This window comes from Alosa sapidissima, chromosome 23, assembly GCF_018492685.1.
Source record: "Alosa sapidissima isolate fAloSap1 chromosome 23, fAloSap1.pri, whole genome shotgun sequence".
Taxonomy (NCBI): Eukaryota; Metazoa; Chordata; class Actinopteri; order Clupeiformes; family Clupeidae; genus Alosa; species Alosa sapidissima.
The window spans coordinates 29819846-29842558 of record NC_055979.1 but is presented as its reverse complement, the minus strand read 5'-3'; the positions used below and the strand labels follow the sequence as shown (position 1 = coordinate 29842558).

The 22713-nt window shown below is 41.7% G+C and overlaps 1 protein-coding gene across 2 annotated transcripts in view; it reads left to right on the top strand.

The window, feature by feature from the left end:
* Positions 1 to 18814: 18814 nt before the first annotated feature.
* LOC121698617 (ankyrin repeat and SOCS box protein 13-like) overlaps positions 18815 to 22713 on the top strand; it is a 15884-nt gene continuing 11985 nt past the window's right edge. Inside the window, exons 1-6 of one of the 2 annotated variants that reach the window (XR_006026799.1) lie at positions 18815 to 18956; positions 19454 to 19641; positions 19844 to 20000; positions 20219 to 20353; positions 21442 to 21633; positions 22240 to 22713. The exon at positions 22240 to 22713 is cut by the window's right edge and continues 229 nt beyond it. The gene's annotated coding sequence lies outside the window, so the exon portion shown is untranslated. The other variant, XR_006026800.1, reaches the window with a different exon arrangement.

Below are 22713 nucleotides of genomic sequence, written 5' to 3'. Positions count from 1 at the left end.
AATGCACGGTCGAGGTTGTAAAACGGCCCCGACGTGGTAAAACAGACCACCGTGGAGTCCACTATCCCGCTTATTCCACTGTTGCCACTTGCGTTGTGTTCATTTCCTGTTACAATTTAAACGTTTTAATCGCTAAAACTGTTTTGTTTGTAGAACTAATTTCTTCCGACACATATCAACTAATTTCTCAACTTGCAGGACAAACTGCCGTTACTAGTTCTAAATGGATGGTTGCTACGGCCAAAGGCCAGTCGTTAGTTCTATCTCTCCTGTTGTCAAGCGGGCGTATCCCAAGATTCTGATGAACTTTAGCTTTGAAACATCGCTATTTTACTTAGCCTGCTGTCATCCATCTAGCTAAAAGCCACCTCAGTCATATGCTACAATGTTGCAATGTTCTGAACGTCTGCATTTTACAGCTCGGCTGCAACGTGACAGTTCATTTAAACTTCACAACGAGTTTGGCGAATTAATATACAAGTGTGATACGGCCAAAAATTGGATCTACTTCATAGGTGTGCAGATAACATACGGTTAATGGTCGTTCTAAATTACGTAGGACGATGGGAAATTCAACCAAGCAGTGGAATAAACTATATTAATACACTAAATAAATCCACATAGGATAAACAAGTATACACTATATTAATATTATTAATACACTAAATAAATCCACATAGCTCCTATATATACACTAAATAAATCCACTATATTAATCCACTAAATAAATCCACATAGCTCCTATGGGCTTGAATGTGAACAGTCACAGAGCAACGCTAAGAGCACATGCCGTCCGCACTGAAGCCCCAAACAGAGCACACAAATCACACTCAAACAAACTTGTGAAAGATAACTCACAAATACTACATTTAAGAAATAAACATGACAAAAGATAAACTGTGAGCAGTAAGGACTCCAGTGTTTCTCAGTGTAGTGCACCTGGGGACACCAGTTAATTGCCTAATTAAGTGCAGGTGGAGTGTAAGGGGCCATGTCTCAATTTGGCAGATTCGAACACATTCCTTCCTTCCCAATTCAGAGCCATCTAGCACCATACTGAAAAACTACAAAAGTAGTCCATATATACATATATATAAGTAGGGCTGTCAAAATAACTGATTAATTTTGATTAATTAATTTGAGAAAAAATAACTGATTAAAAAAATTAGCGCAAATTAATCGTTTCCGTATGACCTTAGACCCCGAGCCGTTCTAGTCAGTAAAAATTAGTCTGTAAAATGAAGGAGAGAGAAGAAAACATGCTGCCTGGATCATTGATTGGAACATTTACTAAAACGGCCTGATGGTGTTGATAAAAAATAAAGTGTTGAAAATAAAGTCCTCTGCAATGTCTGCAGCAAGGAATTTGCGTATCACCAGAGTTCATTAACTCTTTAGTCGCACATCAATGCAAAGAAGTAAGTGTTGACATTGAGGGGAGTGTTAATTTATTTTCATTGTGTCCCCTAGGTTATATCTGTGGCCTGAAATGCCTTGTGCAGGGCTTGAAAACGAAATTATTTTTCAAACGTTCCGTTCCGAACGGTTCAGGTAGGCCTATGTTTAACGCTTTCGTTCTTACTGTAGGCCTAACCTATGCCTATAAATAATTTCTTATCAAAAATATTTCTGGATGCTAAACTCCTTACCTGGTTGTAGCCTAAGTTTTATCCTTATGGAGATCTTTAAAGGCTTGCGCTATAATTCCAACCCTGTTTATAAACGAACCTGTCTGTTGCTGGCAAGGCCTATCTCAAATTTCCCGTTTAACTCTTCTACATAGAATAGGCTATAATTGCGCAAACATTTCAAATCCCGACTTTAAAACGACAAGGCGTGGACAGGCAAAATAGGCTATTACGCATAGGCTACAAACAATTTCCAAATCGGTTTCAGTAGCCTACGCTACGAGCTGGCCTAAGATCCGAAGTGGTAGACGGATAGGTTACATTACAACAGCAAGACAAAATATACACATTTGGACCAAAGGTCCATTTATTCGTTTTTTTGTTTTTCAAACTGCAGAAATCAAATTATTAGGCTGTTATATAAAGAACGAAAAAAACGTTATTAACCGGTTTTGTGGATTTCAGAATAACGTTTCTGTTCCGGAACAGTTGAAGACCATTTTGTTTTCGTTTCCGCTCCTCATACAAGTCCGTTTGTTTTCGGTTTTCGTTCCTTGAACCGGTTCGGAGCCCTGGCCTTGTGTGTGGAAAAAAAAACTTCTTCCCGAAGCACTTTTGAATTTATTTACTCAGCATATTAGGTCATATCATAGATTATTATGGCAAATATTCTTTTGCAGCGATTTTTGTGTGAGCATATCAGCGAACACCCCTGACCACTCGCTGAGTTTCATGTCTTTGTAAACAAAAGTTTAATGCGTTTTAGGAAGGATTGTTCCAGTGCACCTATGCAGCGTTCTGAAGGAGGGGGGGCACTACCACAGAAACCGAAAATTCTCAGGACAGCAGCGTGTGTCCAAATTTCAATCTTAAACGTTTTATTTAATCATAAACTATCTGAAAACAGGACTTTAAGTGTAAAATACCGAACCTGTCCTTTAAATAAACCCCTTACCTAAGGAGAAATTAAGCCTTAAGGGTCATACTTGTTCAGGGGAAAAACTTATGGTGTTTTGTGTTTACCCTCACTATGCCTCGCAGTGGCACCATGTGTGCGGCGCAGCGATCCAAACGTTGTGTAATCAAATAAACCGGTATGGCGGTATATTAATAATTCATATCATAATGAAAATATACACCGGTATACCGCCCAGCACTACCTCCAGGACCCACCAGGGAGGAATATGTACACCGTTACTAAGTACATCACGCGTAACGTGTGCGTGGCCGCAACAGCCTCGAAGGCTTCCACAGCTTTCTGCCCAGCATGATCCCTGGGCCCCGCTGTGCTGCTGTCCCCTACCAGGTAGATTGCGCGCTGGAACAGCAATCGGGAGTCCGCTGCCGGAGGAGGACGATGTGGGCTACACCTCTGGCGGTGAGAGCGACAGTTTGGCTCCACTCAGGAGAAATCTGTGCCTCACTGACCAGGTTGTGGCTGCAGAGCTAGATCCCTGTGTGGAGGACGTGTGTGGCCCAAATCACCTCCCAGAGTACCAACACGTTGAAGAGCTGAGTAACATTCTCGTTGAAATTGCGTTGGAGGAGGGAAAGCTTGCTCTCAGTGACCCTACAAGGCACCACTAACCACTCGGTGAGTTGCAGTTTTGAAAACAAACGTTAAGGGTTGTTTTAGGACATGTTTGAGCATGCCTGTAGGCAGCCACTCTGACTAGTCAAAGGCGATTCAAAACGAGTCAGAAAAGTCGAGACAGGACCAATCGTCAAAATGTCGGTGTCCACCACTCTAGTTCATCCAAAACAAACCAGTAAAGGGAGTCAAAGTGCTAAATACCATAATTTTCCTTTAATCTAAATAGGCAGTCATTTTATTTGTCGTTTTCCAGAAATGCTTACATGGATCTTGGAGTGGATCTTAAGCAACATTGATTTTGGACTACTCAAATCGCACTAAAACATTTCACCTAGGAGTTTTCTCTTAAAAGTTATTCACAACCTCTCAGACCTACTCAAGTATGGAAAAGAGACAAAGATAAGGGCTCCTCTGCTCCGGTTGACGTCATCACTCATGCAAAAGCTTGACTGAAGTGACCACCTTGATTGGCTGATGATTATAACACAGGAATGATCCAAAAACCTCCCCTACGATGATGAGTGACAGGTCTTTGCTGGTGAGAATGAGTTTGCTACACAAGTAGGCCAACTGTGAAGGATGGAAGATGAATGAATAAAGAGTAAGACAAAGCCTAGCAGCATAATGAAATACCCTACGGATTGAAGCAGTATCTTTGCAACATTAAATTAAGCTGTATGAAGACACGTACAGTCGCAAAGAGAGAAACAATTTAATTTGATTTACAATGAAACGTTACATTTAATTTACATGCAATGAATGGTTTTGGTTGTTGGTGGCGTTATTGCATCCCCTTAAGCCAGCCTTACATTGTACAATTTTCGTGTGCGCGCTTTCGTCATCTAGATCGTTTAGTGTAAGGTGCCAATCTTAGCCGTTTTTAGTCATTCGGAATCAGCCTTTTTCTAGTTTTGGCGTTCCAACAAGTCGTGGCTCATGCAAATAGTGACCTCGCTCCAATACCAAACAGGAGGGGTAAAGCAGGCGACAGCTGTAGCCTATTCATGGGTTTCATCAGGTCCCTTGCCACAGGTGCATTAATCAAGCACCATGCAGTCTGCATTCATAATGAGTCCTTGATTTTATACACCTGTGGCAAGGGACCTGATGAAATCCATGAATATGATAATTTGTTATTTTGTTTGTTATACATTATTAGTTGGCTATTCCACAGAATAATTCTATATCGGTTAGGGTTGTCACGCAATGAAACAATGCTGCAGAAATGCAAAAATATGACTTTGATATAATAAGTAGGCTATCATTTCAGTTCCTGTTTATATCTATTGCACAATGGTAAATAATTTAAAGGAATCTACTTGCAGTCTTGTAAATAGTGACCCTGCAAGATCCTAGTCGTTGTATAATCAGTCTGTGACTTAAAACTCTTTGACTTGTCTTTAGATGTGAGAGGGTATGAGACTGTAGTCTTTCAAAAATCTTTTCCAAATCTTTGCTAAGTCAGTGTGAGGGCTTTTAGTTAGGCCAATGCACAATTATAGAGCTGCACAGTCCCGCCCACAACCAAAATGCGGTTAGGTGCCGGATGTAAGATTCCCATTTATTTGTCCCATTAACGTTTGGAAAAATCCGTATCTAAAGAGTTTTACATCATGTCTTAGGCTAACCAGCTACGGCATAACTCATAAGCATATCATTTCGAGTGAAAAAACGAAGAGACAATCCAAAAAAAGTCAAAGGTACAAGACTGTGTACATATTTTCATTCCGAGCGAAGGAACTACTCATCCCATAAACCACCGCGCCTCACTGAATAATATAGGCAAAACCGGCGCGATTTATTTTGCCATTTCCAACCGGCGACAGCACGGGAACCCTTTCCTCCAAACAGTGATTTTTATATAGTGAATGTGCAGTTAATAGCAGTTATTTCAGGAGTAATCATGTAAATAATAGTGTTTTGATATTTTTTATTTTATATTTATCATCGTGTATTTTATGTCGCGTGTGTGTGTGAAAGCGGTTAACGTTAACGGCAGTGCTTCATAACCTGACTCATCCTATGCTGTCATCACTGCTCAGTCGGGCTGATGCATGGACTGGTGCATGGTCTGCTCTTGAACCACCATATTCAGTTTATTAATTTGCCGTGAATTATTACACAAAATGTTCATTAAATGCACGAAGAAGTATTCCTAGGTTAATGATTGATATGAATCATACATGTACGAAGGCTACAGTAGCCTAGCTAATGTTAACTAACACTGCTAGCAGCATTAACGTTACCAACCTCCCTGCTTAACTCACCACAACTTTGTAGGTCTTGTCCCTCATGCTGGCCCTTACAAAACCCACAAACTGACTCTCGGACACACAACAGTCAATAATGTGACCCGATTTAAAGTGGCTTTCACCCCTTTGGACACTCACTAAAACATAGCCTAATATATTTCATACTGTGTTGCAGCATGTAGGCTAATGTTAGCTGCATTATGTACTGACATACAATGTCGGAAATGCTAAAGGTTAGCCTGTCGGCTACCTGAAAAGTTTGAGTGTTTAAACCAGGGGTGAAAGTAAGCCGGTACTGGCCGGTACGGAGTACCACTAAAATATTTGGAGAGGGTACGCCGTACCGGAAAGAAAACTATACTGTCTCTGAAAAATATTGCACTTTCAGCATGACAACACAACTGCTAACGTCAAATTACCAGAAGCAACACGTTTCCCCCAAAAATATATTTCATATACATCGTTCTGAACTGTATCTAAATTGTGTCTAAACCTCCCGTGCAGCTGGACAGACAACGAGCAAGCTATAGCGCGCGTACAGTAGCCTAATTGCGCCAACGTGCACTGGTATCCAAAGTGTTTTAGCAGACGGACGTTTCTTGGAAAGTCTCCGAAATAAATAAAAAAACATACAGGCTAAAGAAAAATATGTTGATGTTTCAATAGCCTATTCTGGTTTTATGTGTGCAGTGTTTCGCTGGAGAGACAAGAGACAGACAGCGCGTGTACGGTTTAACCAGATCTTGCGCAGCAATAATGAAAGTGTTTTAGCGGACAGAAGTGTTTTAGCGGACAGAAGTATTGTAGCGACCGGCTGTCAATCAGGGAGTGCCCGCGCTATGCATAACCCCGGGCACGCTCATGATTGGCAGCCTGGTGAGAGGGGGGTGGGACCCCCGGGGAATATAGGCTACTGTTCGAGAAAGTTCTGCCTCTTTCGGTTCTGGGCCTGACACGTGTTATATGCTGCATTGTGTGCTTTGTGACAATAAACCAGTTCATGATAGTGAAACGCTACAGTATGATGCAGTCTCCCAAATAAAAAGGCATGACTCAAAGGAACGTGTTTCATGATATACAGTAGCCTATATAAAAAAAACGATTGGAAGTGGGAGCGAGCAGAGTAACTAGGCTAAATAAATAAATAAATGTTGAAATTAAGTGTTTGCAATTTATTCATAATCAAAAACAGATACAGGTGGGTTAAAGATATCTAGTGATACTAGAGTGATAAGAAGTCCTAGTGAATGCTTGATAAGTAGACTATAATACAGTAAATAAACAAAATAATAAATAATTAGGCTAAGTGAAATTTTCGGCACGCTTTGCGCGCGCATCATAACTCTATATCATAGTACCACCAAGAAATAAAAACTACTTTCACCCCTGGTTTAAACTAACATTTACAGTGGTCTATTTGATAGTGTATTGGCCCTGACTAAGTTCGTGTGATGTATAAACCCCAATCCATGTTGATACAAGTACCAATATTCGTCAAGAAAGTTTTTAATCACATTAAGAAAGACTCCGCCATCTTAGTAAATAAAAATAGTGACCCTGCAAAATCATAGTCTGTGACTTAAAACCTCTACTACTTGTCTTTAGATGTGAGAGGGTCTGAGACTGTAGTCTTTCAAAAATCTTTTCCAAGTCTTTGCAAATCTTTCCAAAGTCTGTCAGTGTAAGGAGGGCTTTAGGATTGTTTGTGAATAGGTCTTAGTGAGTTAGGAGGAGACTTTTCTAAGCTGTCCCAGACTTAGGTGCTACTTTTAGGTCTAAAATGTTTCATGAATTAGTCCTAAAGTTAGGAGTGACACGGCCATTATTTTTAGGGGGTTTCTCCTAAATTCGCCAGTTAGGAGCTACTTTTAGCCTTAACATTCTTTGTGAATACGGGCCTAGAACTACTAGCTTTTACGATTGAGAGTTTGAACTTTTGGAGAAACACTAAATCCAACAACGATCAATCGTACTACAAAGGTTGTGACGGAAGTTAGCCAACTAGCTTTATAGAAATGCACCCCAGGTTGGGTTGTGCGGGTGTGGGGCGGTTTGTGTGTGTGCGGGTTGGCTGGGTTGTAACTGTATCGTTTAGGACTTGTTTCTGGTTTGTTTTGGATGAACTAGAGTGGTGGACACCGAAATTTTTACGATGGGTCCTGCCTCGACTTTCTGACTCGTTTTAAATCGCCTTTGACTGTTTCAGAGTGGTTGGCTATGGGCATGCACAAATGTCCTTAAAACAACCCTTAACGTTCGTTTTCAAAACTGTGCAACTCACCGAGTGGAAGGCCCACCTGTACAAAGACAATAGGTTCTTCTGTCTCTGCTGTGTGAACCTGGTCTCAATTGCGTCTCTCATCTCTTGGCTCAGTGGAGTCCCCTATGGAGTATTAGGGCCACACATGAAGAAAAAAAATATTTTTACCATGACTCGACTCGACATGTCGACTTTAAAGTCGTCATGTTGACATTAAACTCGACATTTCGAGAATAAAGTTGAAATATCATGTCGACTTTGAGTGCCAAAAGCATAATATTACGTTTTTAGCTTTTTTTTTTAAATTACGAAACTAGACACTCTAACACACCTTATATGTGATTTTGGGAACTCTGTGATGAATGGAAATGAAATATATGACGATCAAAAACGCACAATCTGGACATTTTATCATAACTCGGTTGCCGCTTTGGGTCGAATCAGTGACGCATGCACGTCAGCTCAAAACCAGGCCATTTTCGTGGGTCTATCACTAGGGGCAGTCTCGCCAGGTCACTTCCCGGAAACTTTACAGGCAACACTTCATATTTCATGAAAGATGTTATATCTCCATTTCTAGAAAAAAAACAGCGATTTTGATGAAAATAGCCACTGTTTAGCTTGCGATTTCTCAGGAACAGAGGCGTGTAGAAATACACGGTTTGCACCCACTGAGAGATTAAAGTCTCACCTTTCAAACAAGCCATTGTACGTGTTCATAGCTATAACACAGAATATGCTGTGGCTGTACAAAAATCATCAACAGTGGTCTAGATCAGTGTTTCCCACACTTTTTTTCTGGGGACCCACTTTTTAAAAATGACAGATCATCGCGACCCATTTCACTTCAGATCTAACATGCAACCACCAATATTTAATTTATTAGACAACATAAATTGTGCTGGCGACCCAAATAAAATCTCCTGCGACCCAGTCTTTGGGAAAGCTTCCGAAAACAGCTTGGCATTCAATGAGTTAATCTCGACGTGTCGACATTAAACTCAACATTTTAAGAAAGCTTGGAGAGAGAACGACCACTCCCAAGTAGGGTACAACCGGGACGATTGAAAAGGAGGACGAATGAAATATTCCAGTTTTCTTCGAGTGCAACGATAGACATACATCATTTGGACAAAACATATAACATATTAACCTCAGTTGCTCAGCCAAATACTTTCCTGTTACGTCCTTTTATCACGGAGTTACAGGCGGTAAATGCAATGGTCAAAAGTAAACGGTTTATTTAGCCTATTTATTGTAGGCTTATTATTAAAGAGTGTTTTTTCATGTAAAGGTTTGACTTCATGCTTATTCTGTAGCATAGACTACAAGAAAATGGGTTGAACCTGACATCGTCTGCCATACTTTTTATTTGTGTTTTTTTCTGTTAACTTTGACCCTAAGGACCAATAATTGGAGGAAATATCGCAAAAAAAAAAAGTAGCCATTTTAGTGTATGCACCCTATCTTTTTTATCAGAAAAATGTGAAATGCGACTATTAAGCAAATCATGGTTTTTCAGCTATTTTTATGTTTCAATTTCCTTTCAACAGTTTGCAAAGTCTATGAACATGGTGGTGTTTTCACTGAAATGGAGAAACTAATAAAGATAGCTATCCCAGCATGGTCACTGAAATGGAGAAACTAATAAAGATAGCTATCCCAGCATGGTCACTGAAATGGAGAAACTAATAAAGATAGCTATCCCAGCATATTTCGGTTGCTAACGTTCCCCCACGGTCGTTCCTTCATGGTTAAATCTTAGACAGTCAATAAAATACTAGTGCAAAGTCAGGCCAATAAAAGGCCTGGGTAGTTCTGTTTGACCTAAGTAAGAAAGAAAGTGGCATAGTGGTGCAAGTTATGTAAGAGCAGCAGAAGTAGCCGCACGCTTCTGCACCCACTCCTCGTTTGTAGCCACACGCTTCTCCTCGTTTATAGCCGCGCGCTTCTCCGGCTGTGCTGCACCCACTCCTCGTTTGTAGCCGCACGCTTCTGCACCCACTCCTCGTTTGTAGCCGCACGCTTCTGCACCCACTCCTCGTTTGTAGCCGCACGCTTCTCCGGCTGTGCTGCACCCACTCCTCGTTTGTAGCCGCGTTTGTATATACTTATACTTATGAGGTGACAGCAGTCCAGGAAAGTCACTGGATGCATGCGCAGCTGTCAGGAGGCCAATACAGCACAAGGAATCCTGCGCTGAAGGCAGGAGTCAGGTGGACAAACAACGTCGTGCCGCTATGACGTTGGCTTTCAAAACAGAAGTTGAAATTTATATAGCCACTCCTATACACTGATTGGCTCGCCTCTGAATGCCAAGAGCCACTTGCGATGGCACTACCGGGCTAGACAAAGGGCGTGGACCTGGTCCTGTTACATTCAGTAGGCTATGTCAGAGTCCTTTCAGGCAAGTCCACTCGGCGGCCATATTGCAACGCTTTTTGGGCACTCATCGGGCATCTATTTCGGCAGAAATGCACGTGCGCAAGACTTCACGACACCAATCTTGCTCCAGCGGCGAGATCACAACACATGATTGGCACGATGTCTTCACAACACAGCACATGATTGGCTCAATGTATTCACAACACAGCACATGATTGGCTTAATGTATTCACATGTCGACGGTTTGCCGCGGAAGGGGTGTGATATGCGTTACAAACTAACCCCATGCATTTCTATGGAGGATTTTCTGAGTGCTGTGTCTCCTCATTAGAAAGTCTCTTGCTATGTTTGCTATTTCTGGCCCGCTGTGGCATGATTGCAGTCTCTGAGAACTAGCAAAATGAGTTTTGGCTGTGGCAATGTTTGCTATTCTGGCCAGTTTTGGCTAACCTGACTCTCGCCAGATGAATTTCGTTCCGCCTAGCTCCACTCATCCATCTGGGATCGATCTATTGGAGTGGTGCTTCAGAAGGCTGGGCCAGAACGAAATTCATCTGGCGAGAGTCAGGTTAAGTTTTGGCAGCCTCTGTGCATAAGTGTATGAGTTGTTATGGTGAGTTCATTGTAGTAGTGTGGACCCCGTACCGCAAACAACCACACAGCACTTCTGACTTTAAAGGAGAAGTTCGGTGTGATATAGTCAAGTTTTATTTTTAAAGCGCATTTAAACATGCACAGAGTGCAACCCAAAGCGCTCCACAAACAAGACACATAACAAGACAAAAGATGCCGGATGGAGCGGCGTAGTCGCCAGCGTGCCCATGACATCAAGACATGACAAATACATTTAAAAAATAACAAATACAAAAGATGCCGGATGGAGTGGCGTAGTCGCCAGCGTACCCGTGACACCAAGACATACAAGACAGACAACAAAACAAATAAAAAGTAAATATATATATATATATATTTAAAAAGTGGGAAAAGTGTTGTCCAATTAATCCAATTTCCAAACCAGCTGTAGTTGCAGTTCTTTAGCAACTGACCAACCCGGTGAATTCACTGGCAGTCTGGAGATAACGTTAACGTTAGGCCTTGTAGACTGCAGTCTGGAGATCACTGGAAGCACAGTCTGAAGTAGTGGGCGATCGTGTAGATGGACTTTTAACAGCGACCGTTTGTTGCTCCGTGAGATTGTAGCTCTTCACCGTTAACGTTAGTCTGCAGTTGGCATGGCAGCTTGCAGGTCAGCAACAGCTCCGCGGCCACGGCAGATCTTTCGCAGAGTAGCCTAGGTCCAGCTGTCCCGAGAGATCCCCTCGAACAGACAGTGAAGTGCAGCACCGCTCACGGATGGATGGAAGGATGTCCGATGCCCAGCTAGGGCAAAAGCTAGCCATAGCAAGCTCCCAATGGACAAACGTCAATGACATCAGCTGACTTAGAAGCAGTAAAAAGGACTAAGAATAACACGAAAACTATTAAAAAAATAACGTAAATAAATAGGGAAAACATTTAACTAGACAAACCAATACAAAAAATAAACATGACATTACATAAAATTACGAACATTACATAAAAACAAACAAAAACATGATGCCAGACGGAGCGGCGTGTCTCGCCAGCGTCCCCGTAACCTAGCAACATAACAATATAGACCTAAAGTGTGTTGAAACATGATACCGAGTGTGAACGTATGTCTCATAGCTCATCTCGGCTTGTCCCCTGCACTCTGAAATCTGGCGCTAGTTAGCTGATTCTACCAACAGGTTTTCAAAGGGGGTGCCTCGGGCATCGGCCTAGCCATGCAAATAAATCACTGTTTTACACCATTTACGAGGCTCAAAGTAGCTCCACACTTCATTGGTAGACTTCCGAGGGCCCTAACATTTAAAACAAGACATTAAGAACTTTGAAAAAGCACTGGTAGTTTATTTATAAGACAGGGATCAGATTCAAAAAATAATTCAGTGGAAATGCATGGATTCCAGTTGCTGCTACTGGAAGCAAATAAGCCAAAATGTAATCACTCAGTTAATTATACTAGCCTACCTATTCATGGGTTTCATCAGGTGCCTTTCCACAGGTGTATTAATCAAGCACCATGCAGTCTGCAATGAGGTGCTTGATTTTATACACCTGTGGAAAGGCACCTGATGAAACCCATGAATAACCATGACAGTAGGCTATTCTCATCAGTCTGGGAGCCATGACAGTAGGCTATTCTTATCAGTCTGGGAGCCAAAGGCCAGAATCTTGGTTTTGTTGGTTAAAGTTTGTTTTCTTTACCGTTTCTTGTTGCTAGGGGTTACTCAATAAGAATAGGTGCCCAGTGATGTCCCTTGGACAGTTACCTATTTTCAGCTCTACAGTTGCCCTTTTACTGCATGCTACATTGTGACCAACTTAAAATTGTTAGATTCAACTTTTGCCTTTGACTATCCCCTCTGGACATGTCTGAAGTCAACTGAGGGAGCCAAAATGGTCATCACTCTTCTGCAGGACAACATAGGGTGTAAACACATTTTGGGTCACTGTGTAGGCAACTTAAACGCATTAGATCTGTCTTTTCTGTTTTAATCCCCTTAAAACATGTCTTTTTTTTTTTTTTTTAAAGTGACTAACTTCAGGAGCTTGAATTGTCAGGTGTATCAAGTGCAGGCAAACACAATAGAGGTAGAGATCCTCGGGGAGACCAGGACATGGACCCCATATAACCATGAACTGTGACGCCATGACTACCTAATAACTGGACATCATTCTTACAGTATTAAAACCTCTTAATGGATTTGACACAAGTATTTATGTCAGGGATCACATCCGCCGAGGTGTCCTGTAGTATTTATGTCAGGGATCACATCCGCCGAGGTGTCCTGTAGTATTTATGTCAGGGATCACATCCGCCGAGGTGTCCTGTAGTATTTGTGTCAGGGATCACATCCGCCGAGGTGTCCTGTAGTATTTATGTCAGGGATCACATCCTGTATGCGGAAATAATGACAAAAAGGGGCGACGGAGGCAAAGACCCCCCCCCGATGCAAAACAGTGGAGTTTTCTCCACCCTGCCAGCCAATCAGAAAGTGGTATTTCTTGTCTCTTAGGGATACGATTTCAATAATACACCTTGTAGTTTCTTTTAAAAGTTTGATTATTGTGTGGGTATTTTTGTATTTTAATTAAATACATTTTTCACATCAGTATTTTGTATTTGATTTTGTTACATTTCATGAGGCATTGCACCTGTGAAACTATGTCTTTTCCTTGGACATTTGATTTCTAAGAGGTATTTTACATTTGATGAGCTGAACAAAGAATTAAAAAGCTTTCCTTTCAAACATTCAGAAAAAACTAACTGTCCTCATAAAATTCCTATGACTTTTCGACGGAATGGAAGTATAGGTGGTAATGACCATGAGAATTGGAGTCTTGTACGATTCCTCCCCCTCATCATTGGTCGTCATGTTCACTGCAGAGTCCTTTTGCTATTTGCAATCTAAAATATCAGACCACAGACAGTTGCTTCAGACGGTTTTCCCTGATTATAAGTTGCGTCCCAAGCACCATTTCATCGAACACCATCCCTATTTGATCGAACACTATCCCCATTTGGTCGAACACTATCCCCATTTCATCGAACACTATCCCCATTTGATACAGACGTTTGGGCCTCTGATTGGACCTCTGATGACAAACAGTCTTTTTTTAAGAGAGTTGTTCGTGATGCCAGTTGGTGTACATGAGTTGGTGAAATTGGAGGATCTGCAAATGTAAATCAGGTTTCTAGGCAAAGTATACTTGTGTATACAAGGAATTTGGTCTCTGCATTTATCCCATCCGTGAATTGATTTCCCCTTAGGGATCAATAAAGTATCTATCTATCTAATTAGTGAACACACAGAGCACACACTAACCCGGAGCAGTGAGCTGCCTTTCTACAGCGGCGCTCGGGGAGCAGTGAGGGGTTAGGTGCCTTGCTCAAGGGCACTTCAGCCGTCGTTACTGGTCGGGGTTCAAACCGGCAACCGCAAAGCCCTAACCAGTAGGCCACGACTGCCCACTGGATCTCAATGACTTTGTGCCACTTGTGTCATATATCGTTCAGGGCCGCGTGTTAGTCACTCCTAGGTCATTTTCGCTTAACTCATTGAGTGGCAAAAACGTAATATTACGTTTTTCCTTCCCATGCGTTGAGTGCCAAAAATTTAATATTATGTTTTTAGCTTTTTTTTTTTTAATTACGAAACTAGACACTCTAACACGCCTTATATGTAATTTTGGGAACTCTGATGAATGGAAATGAAATATATGGCGATCGAAAACTCATGAAAACGCACAATCTGGACATTTTATCTGGACATTTTATCATAACTCGGTTGCCGCTTTGGGTCGAATCAGTGACGCATGCACGTCATCTCAAAACCAGGCCATTTTCGTGGGTCTATCACTAGGTGGCAGTCTCGCCAGGTCTCGCTGATCACTTCCCGGAAAGTTTACAGGCAACACTTCATATTTCATGAAAGACGTTATATCTCCATTTCTAGAAAAAACAGCGATTTTGATGAAAACTAGTCACTGTTTAGCTTGGGATTTCTCAGGAACAGAGGCGTGTAGAAATACACGGTTTGCACCCACTGAGAGCTTAAAGTCTCACCTGTTAAACAAGCCATTCTATGTGTTCATAGCTATAACACAGAATATGCTGTGGCTGTACAAAAATCATCAACAATGGTCTAGATTGCTGGCACTCTGGCAAAGCTTCCGAAAACAGCTTGGCATTCAATGAGTTAATTGAAGCTTCTGTAGGTGATTTTTTTTCATTCTGCTCTGATAAAAATGTCATATATTGACGGTATCAAATGTATTGGAAATGTCCTGAAAAATCACTGTTCTTATTGACAACTTTGACCCTTAGCAACTTACCTGAGTATAATATGCACCCCTCACATATAATTCACACCCCCAAGCAGAGTTTGCGCTATGGCATAAACGATTTGTTTGACTTAGTCTTAGTGATTAAATGATGGGGATATGTATCATAATAGAACACAAGCTATTGCCAAACTTCCCATTTCAACACTAAGATAACTTTTCCTTGCACTGAGCTGTTACAGTCCACGGCAACTGAGCTTATTGGTGTCCATGGTAACTGGGCTTATTGGTGTCCATGGTAACTGGGCTTATTGGTGTCCACGGACATTGGGGATCTTCCCAAGGAGCGGGCCACATTGAAAGTTGTGTTTACAGATGAACCATTCCCGCCTGATTGTACGCTAGAGGTATATAGTCAGCCGTCTGTGAGCATGAGTCCAGTTTGGCCTGACCATTTCCCTATCCCCCTATTTCAAATTCCACATGATGGAGAACTGCAGTTGGCTGAGGGTAATCGTCATTACTTGCGAGATGGATCTCTGATAAGGACTCAAAGGGTAGCAGAAAATATGTCCAAGATTACAGCGTATCCTGAAAAGAGTCACTACGAAATCATTCCAAGGCCCTTGTGGAGAAACACCCATGTCTGAAGCAAGTAGGACAAGATAAATGATGGTTTGCCTGGTTTTATAGATTAAGATTCAAATTTGGCAACTATGGGCATAAATTGGCTGAAGCAGGATGCCCAGAAGTGATCGTTAACAATAGAAAGGGCTGATAAAGGGCAGTGTCTAAAGAAATCGACGACTTTCCTGATCCATCTGAACTTGAGAAGTTATGTGAAAAACTTACTTGAACTTACATACATTGAATTTCTTATTAATTGTAGTCAACACAATCCATTTCATGAGATTTTTTTACACTTAATTTGTCAAGATGAGACAACATCATTAAGTTGGATCAACGTAACACAACTTAAAACAATGAGCGCGGTTCCATGCAACGGTTTCGAGTCAGTCTATTGGGAATAAACCGAATTTGCGTGTGTCTTGTAAACACCTTATTCTGATTGAAATAAACCGAAAAAGGCCTTATTCGGTTTACTAATAAACCGTTTGCACACCCTAGCATATGCCTGTTTTAAAAAGGAATAGTGGGTCATGAAAATACCTTAAACGGAATATGCTCCCAGAAGGAAGGAAGTGTTGTAGGCCTGCGCATGCTCAGTTCATACAGAGTTAGGATAAAATGAACCAATTGCCTCTCACGCACTTTCCTAATCATAGCGAAACAACGCGCACACTTTTGGAAAGACGAGGAGACAAACTTACGTCTTGCAATCATGCAAATGTCATGGAGTTCATCGACGAGGGAAAATGTTGTCAGCGACATTTTTAAAAAGATTTGTAAATGAGGCTGGCTATCGACATATAACCTGACTTACCTAGCTCCACTCACATCCGTCTGGGATCGGTTCCGTTGAGAGTGATTTCAGCACCAGATTGTATGGTATAGCCAATCAGGACGCAGGGCGGGAGTTTCATAGATGTGACATAGCGTAGAAGCGACTGTGATGGGAATGACAAGGCAACTCTGTTAGCAAAATCTTGCCCCAGTTTCCGACCTCTGACTCACATTACATGACGTAAATAATGCGGAATGATGATGTTTCACTGGGAAAATGTTTTTTCCGATGCTCATGAACGCTAGGTGAGACTGTTCTCAGCGTCACAGGTTTGCTTCGATGTGAGTGGTTGAAGTAGCACGTCAATAGATGACGGACAAGTGGCTTATCCAATCATATGCAAGCATTTTTTAATAAGGCCCAGCCTTCTGAAGCACCACTACAATGGATCGATCCCAGATGGATGAGTGGAGCTAGGCGGAACGAAATTCATCTGGCGAGAGTCAGGTTAATCGACATACACCTGAACAAGTTAAATACAGGTGGAAGACCCTGAGGATGCTGTATTATGCAGCCAAAAGATGGAATTCCACCAGCGGAGATTTACGTCATGACGTTGGGAGCCTATTTGTGGGCTGTGTCGCTGACTTATACGGAGTAATGTCGATTGCTATGTAATCAGGAATATGCTCAAAACGTGACATTCTACTTGCATGTTAAACGGAATATTGACATAATCGGAATTTGGGAAATAAACTGATTCAAAACGGTTTATTCCCGGTGTTACATGGCAACTGCCATGTTAACTGGCTGCGTTGATGACGTTTCACGTTTGATGACGAGTCTTTAACAGATGCGGCTGCTTGCAGATTTGTCACTTTCTGATATAAACTAGAAACGAACACAAATATACATGACATGTTAAAATGTCAAAATTGTCTGTAGTACTACATGCACTGGACCATGAATATGCCACCCAAAACACAAACACCTTATTAGCATAAATTAACTCCATGTGGGCATCGAACCACTAATAAGTTGAACTGCTTGCTTGATAATCAGACGTCTACCTGCTTGCACCACGAATCAGCTGACGGCACAAAGAGAAATTGACTTGACTTGTACGATTAAAAGAAGTCAGCTAACATTATTATCATTGTAACAAGTTAACATAGTTGATCATGTTATCTGGCTACCGTGTTATCTTGCTACCGTTGCCCAAGCCATTTAGTAGGCCTTCAAAAATATCTTTTTACTGAGGCTAGGCTGTGGTCGGCCCTACCTGAAGTGTCTGTAGAGGCACATGATCGCCAGCAAATAAATCAAATAAAAATGTGTTACTTAATTGTGTATCCTTTTGTCCAGCCTATTCTTTTAAGAATTCAGTTCTTGAAACGCACTGCAATGGGCAGGAGAAGTCTATAATGGGTTAGCTCTCGTTCATGGGTTAACATGGGTTAGCTCTCGTTCACTTAGCTTACTTCGGCAACTTGTCTCCAAACCAACCAGCGAACAGAGGGCGTTCCTGAGAGTGATTACGAAAGTTGCAAGCCTATCGTTATCGTTGTGTCCCCCGTGGTTAACATAGGTCATTACCAAAACGTTAGTGATTGAACTCCAATGATTTCAAATTTCAGACAAGCGTCCACCAACCAGGAAATAAACGTTTGCCAATGGATCTAGGCCAGACTCTCTACAAAGTCAGGCGAAGACTAGGTGGCCACACGCCACACCTAGGAGAGCTTGACCAGTCAGTGAAACGTTTGAAAACTTAACCATGATACTTTGAAGACCTACTGGCTGCCATGTAACACCGGCATGAAAACGTGCTCACTGAGTTAAAATGATTTGCAAAACTGTATAAAGTTGACAACAAAATATATTTAAGTTGTATCAACTTAACTCAACTTTAAACAATAAGTTGAAATGATTTGCAAATAAGTAGCCTTATCATTTTGAGGCAGCAGAGTAACTTAAATTTGAAGTTGAATCATATTATTATTTTTTCAGTGCAGTATTTGCAGTTTGTAACAAAATAGTTATTAATGTATTTGTGCCCACCTCTGGTGCCAGCACTGTCATTAAAACAGCCCCGTTTCCTATGCTACTGACTTCCCTTATAATTAATCATTTAAAACGCGTTTTTACTGCCGACTGCCAAGACGCCGGTGCGCCCTCAGCGGTCCAGTGGCATCTCGCGCTGTGCGTGCACAATATAAAACTTGAATTCAGTTCAACTCTATCATTAGACAATATCTGCCCTACAAGGTTTTCGGTTGAGGAGCCGCTACTACTTCTGATACCCGACGCAGAGACTTTGATTCACGAATGCCACCGAGATAACTTCACATTACAAACTCAATTTCCCAGAAATCCCCGGTAGGCCTATTGCGTGTCTTGAAGTCTGTCCAATCAGTGATGTCCAATCTCGGAGTCGCCACATTAACTTGCCTCTCCCGGCTCTTGTAAATAACTAATAATTTATTGTCAGTGTATCTGCGGAGTTGAACATCACGTGTCATGGATATTGCTGTGGCGAGAAGAACTATCATGATGGATCTCGGTGAGCAAGTGGGACAAAAAGCCTATTCGCTAACCCTACCCACCGAATTTGTGAAGGCGACATTTCAGCATGTAAACAGCTCCAAAAAGCGGCGCGACTGACAGCCGATGACAGCCAGCTGATATTTTGACAGTCTATTTATAGCATGGTTTACTTCCACCGAAGGGTACAAATGGTGAGGAAAGCTTACTAGATTAGCCTAAGACTATTTAGGCTAGGCTATAATATATTATTAATATGCATGTAGGCCGAGTGGTAGTATGGTGAAAACTTCATAGCCCTAACAGTTATAAAAAGTTGAAACACTTCGCCTAGGCCTACATCACAACTGCCACAGCTCATTCGTGGGGTTTAAAAATAGGCTCTAGTTGTACACAAAATGGACGTTTACACTTTGACCATTTGTGCTTCATTTGGAGACATCTCTAATCTGACCAGGCGAACCGTGGTTTTAACTGCTAATTATATGAAACATACCACCCTACACATGTTCACAGGAGTATGGGCAGACCGCACAATTATGCACGAGGCGGCATCCTTGGGTCGAGTGTTGCAACTGAAACAACTGATCGACAGCGGAAGCAATATCAATATATTGACGGTGGATAACATCACGCCGCTTCACGATGCGTGCATGCACGGGAATTCGCATTGCGTGCGTCTACTGCTACAGGCTGGTGCGCAGGTGAGATGAGGTCCCCATCACTTCACAACAACATTCATATAATATGGCTAAAGAGCTCTCCGAAACAACAACATTCATATAATATGGCTAAAGAGCTCTCATGCCTACTGCTGAATGTGTTGTAATGACATTGTAATGCAGGTTGTGAACAGTGTGATGACCCAAGATAACATGAGATTCTCATTTGAGTGTGTGTGTCCAGATTGAAGTAAGGAACATCCATGGTAGTACGGCCCTGTGTCACGCGTGTGCAGGAGGCAATGTGGAGTGTGTGAGGTTGCTGCTGGACTATGGAGCTGAGGTCAACCCAACACTTACTGCCCTCACATCCACACCCCTACACGAGGCCTGCAGTAGAGGTGTGTGTGTCAGGATAGCCATCCTCACTGTATAATTCTCACAATGTCACTCACAAGGTGGTTGTTCCTTCATTGTGGCTTCATTACACAACACACACACACATACACACACACACACACACACATGCACACACACACACACCTGAGTGTTTGTTTCTAACATCCTTGAATTGTGTAAAGTTTCTCACCGAAGTCTGTATTTGTCTTTGTGGTCATAGGAAATGTTGAGTGTGTGAAGCTGCTCATCTCCAAAGGAGCTCTGCTGGAGACCTATGATGTCCACTTCGGCACACCACTACATTTAGCCTGTGCCAAGGGACACACAAAGTGTGCACGCGAGCTACTCAATGCAGGTGAACTTCCATGTGACTTATAGCTCCCATAAAAACAGGAACTCCATGTTGAGAATGGAGTCATTGCTGATGTGTACCAGGAATGCCTGCTGTTGCACTTGTGTTGTCGTGGGTAGGTGCATGACCCTTTTCGTCTATTATAGACTAATTGGATTAACCAAGAAAAATCAAAACTCATTTATGAAGTGAATAGATTGGGAAACGTGAATAGATTGGACTAACTTAGAAATCACTGGCATTACCAATCACATTGATCAGAGATTCCTAACGTTACTTCCTACCAGAGCCGGGCAGTAACGGAGTACATTTACTTGAGTACAGTACTTGAGTACAATTTTGAGGGATCTGTACTTTACTCGAGTATCATTTTTGGGGAGTACTCATGACTTTACTCAAGTACATTTGAGAGGCAAATATTGTACTCTTTACTCCACTACATTTCTATCCATAACCGTGAGTACCCGTTACTACTTCTAAAAAAAAAACAAGTTAATGATAGTTTTCGCTTCAAGTGTTTCAATTACAAAATAGTATTTTGTATTTGAAATACATATTTTAAATACATGTATTAGAAATACTGCCCATCCCTGGCAACATGGTAAAAAGATTAAAATGACTTGATTTTACTTTCAATTCCTTTTACATTCTCCAAGGTACTAACATTAACATTTTTCATAACATTTTCATACTACTATTGCAGTAGTAATGCAATATTTAAAAAAAATGTAGGCTACTCTTATACTCTTGATACTCAAGTACTTTTAAAAACAAGTACTTCAGTATATTTACTTAAGTAGGCATCTGACTGTTGTACTTTTACTTGTACTTGAGTAAAATTGAGCAAAGGGTATCCGTACTTTTACTCAAGTAATAAAGCTGTGTACTCTGTCCGCCTCTGCTTCCTACTTCATCTAAACTTTACAAACTGTGTGTGTGATCTAGTCTGGAAGGAGTGAATTTGAGGCATCAACTTGTAAAGCGCTTTCATGCTAAATTCATGCATTCTATTGGCCATTTGACCATTTAGGAGCCAACGTGAACGCTTTCATGCTAAATTCATGCATTCTATTGGCTATTTGACCATTTAGGAGCCAACGTGAACGGCAAGAGCTTCCACAACACAGCGCTGCACCACGCTGCTGAGTCTGGATCTGCGGACCTCATCGAGTTACTGGTTGAGTTCGGGGGCGATATCAACGCCAGTGACAACCTGAACAAGAGACCCCTGGACTACACCCCCCCAGAGTCCCAGGCCCACCTGGCCCTGCTCCACTTCCACAGTGAGTTGGAACGTTTATCTAGTGTTTAAACTGGCAACGTTGGAACGTTTATCTAGTGTTTAAACTGGCAACGTTGGAACGTTTATCTAGTGTTTAAACTGGCAACGTTGCCGTGTATGTAACACAGTGTGTGTTGTTATTCAATAATAAGTATTCCATTATTCAATATTTAAAGGTTGTATCAGTGATTGCAGGCCCAAAAAAGGCCCAAACATAAATGATTACATTCACCTAATCTTTCCTAACGATCCGCTAGCTGCCCGCCCCATAAGCAGGCCGTCAAAAAATGCGTCTCTGTAGGCAGCCTAGGCTCCGAGATCTGTACACAAAAACAATCGCTACCAACAAGGGTTGGCAACCCACTCAAAGGCAAAATAAAGAGTTCCAACCAATAACCGACGAGATGCGTGTTCAGGAGAGTTTCGATTGCATGGGAGGGAGTAGCGAGCTAGCTCTCTGTTTTGTTTGAACGTCAACAGAAGTGACGTTATCCCGCCATCGCTGATACAATCTTTGAGGCCGTAAATTGAAAGATTGATTTGAGCATAATTGGCTGACTCACATCTTGTGTGTGTGTGTGTGTGTGTGTGTGTGTGTGTGTTTCAGACTGCCCTTTATCTCTGCAGCAGATATGTAGGATCCGTGTGAGGAGCATTTTGGCCACCAGAGCTCTGATGATCCTGACCCAGCTCAACTTGTGTCCGCGCATTTTGAACTATCTCTGCTATGACTGACTGCCACACACACAAACACACACACACACACACACACACACACACACACACACACACACACACACACTACCATCAGCATAAATGCACAGGTGTATTTCTGTAAATGTAAATAAATATATGTTCTGTTGTAATCTTTGTGTCAGTGATGCGTTTCTGTAGGCCTATTGTTGTAGAAACAGAGATGGCTACATCCGGCAAAAACAAGCTGTTTATGACTAAAGTCAAATGCTTCAAAGAGGGAACTCGAAGATGAATAGGTAGAACTCCTTCCGCATAATTCTATGACCATTTTACATTTACATTTGGAGATTTGTGGACCTTTTCAAAATAGAGAGCATTGAACTAC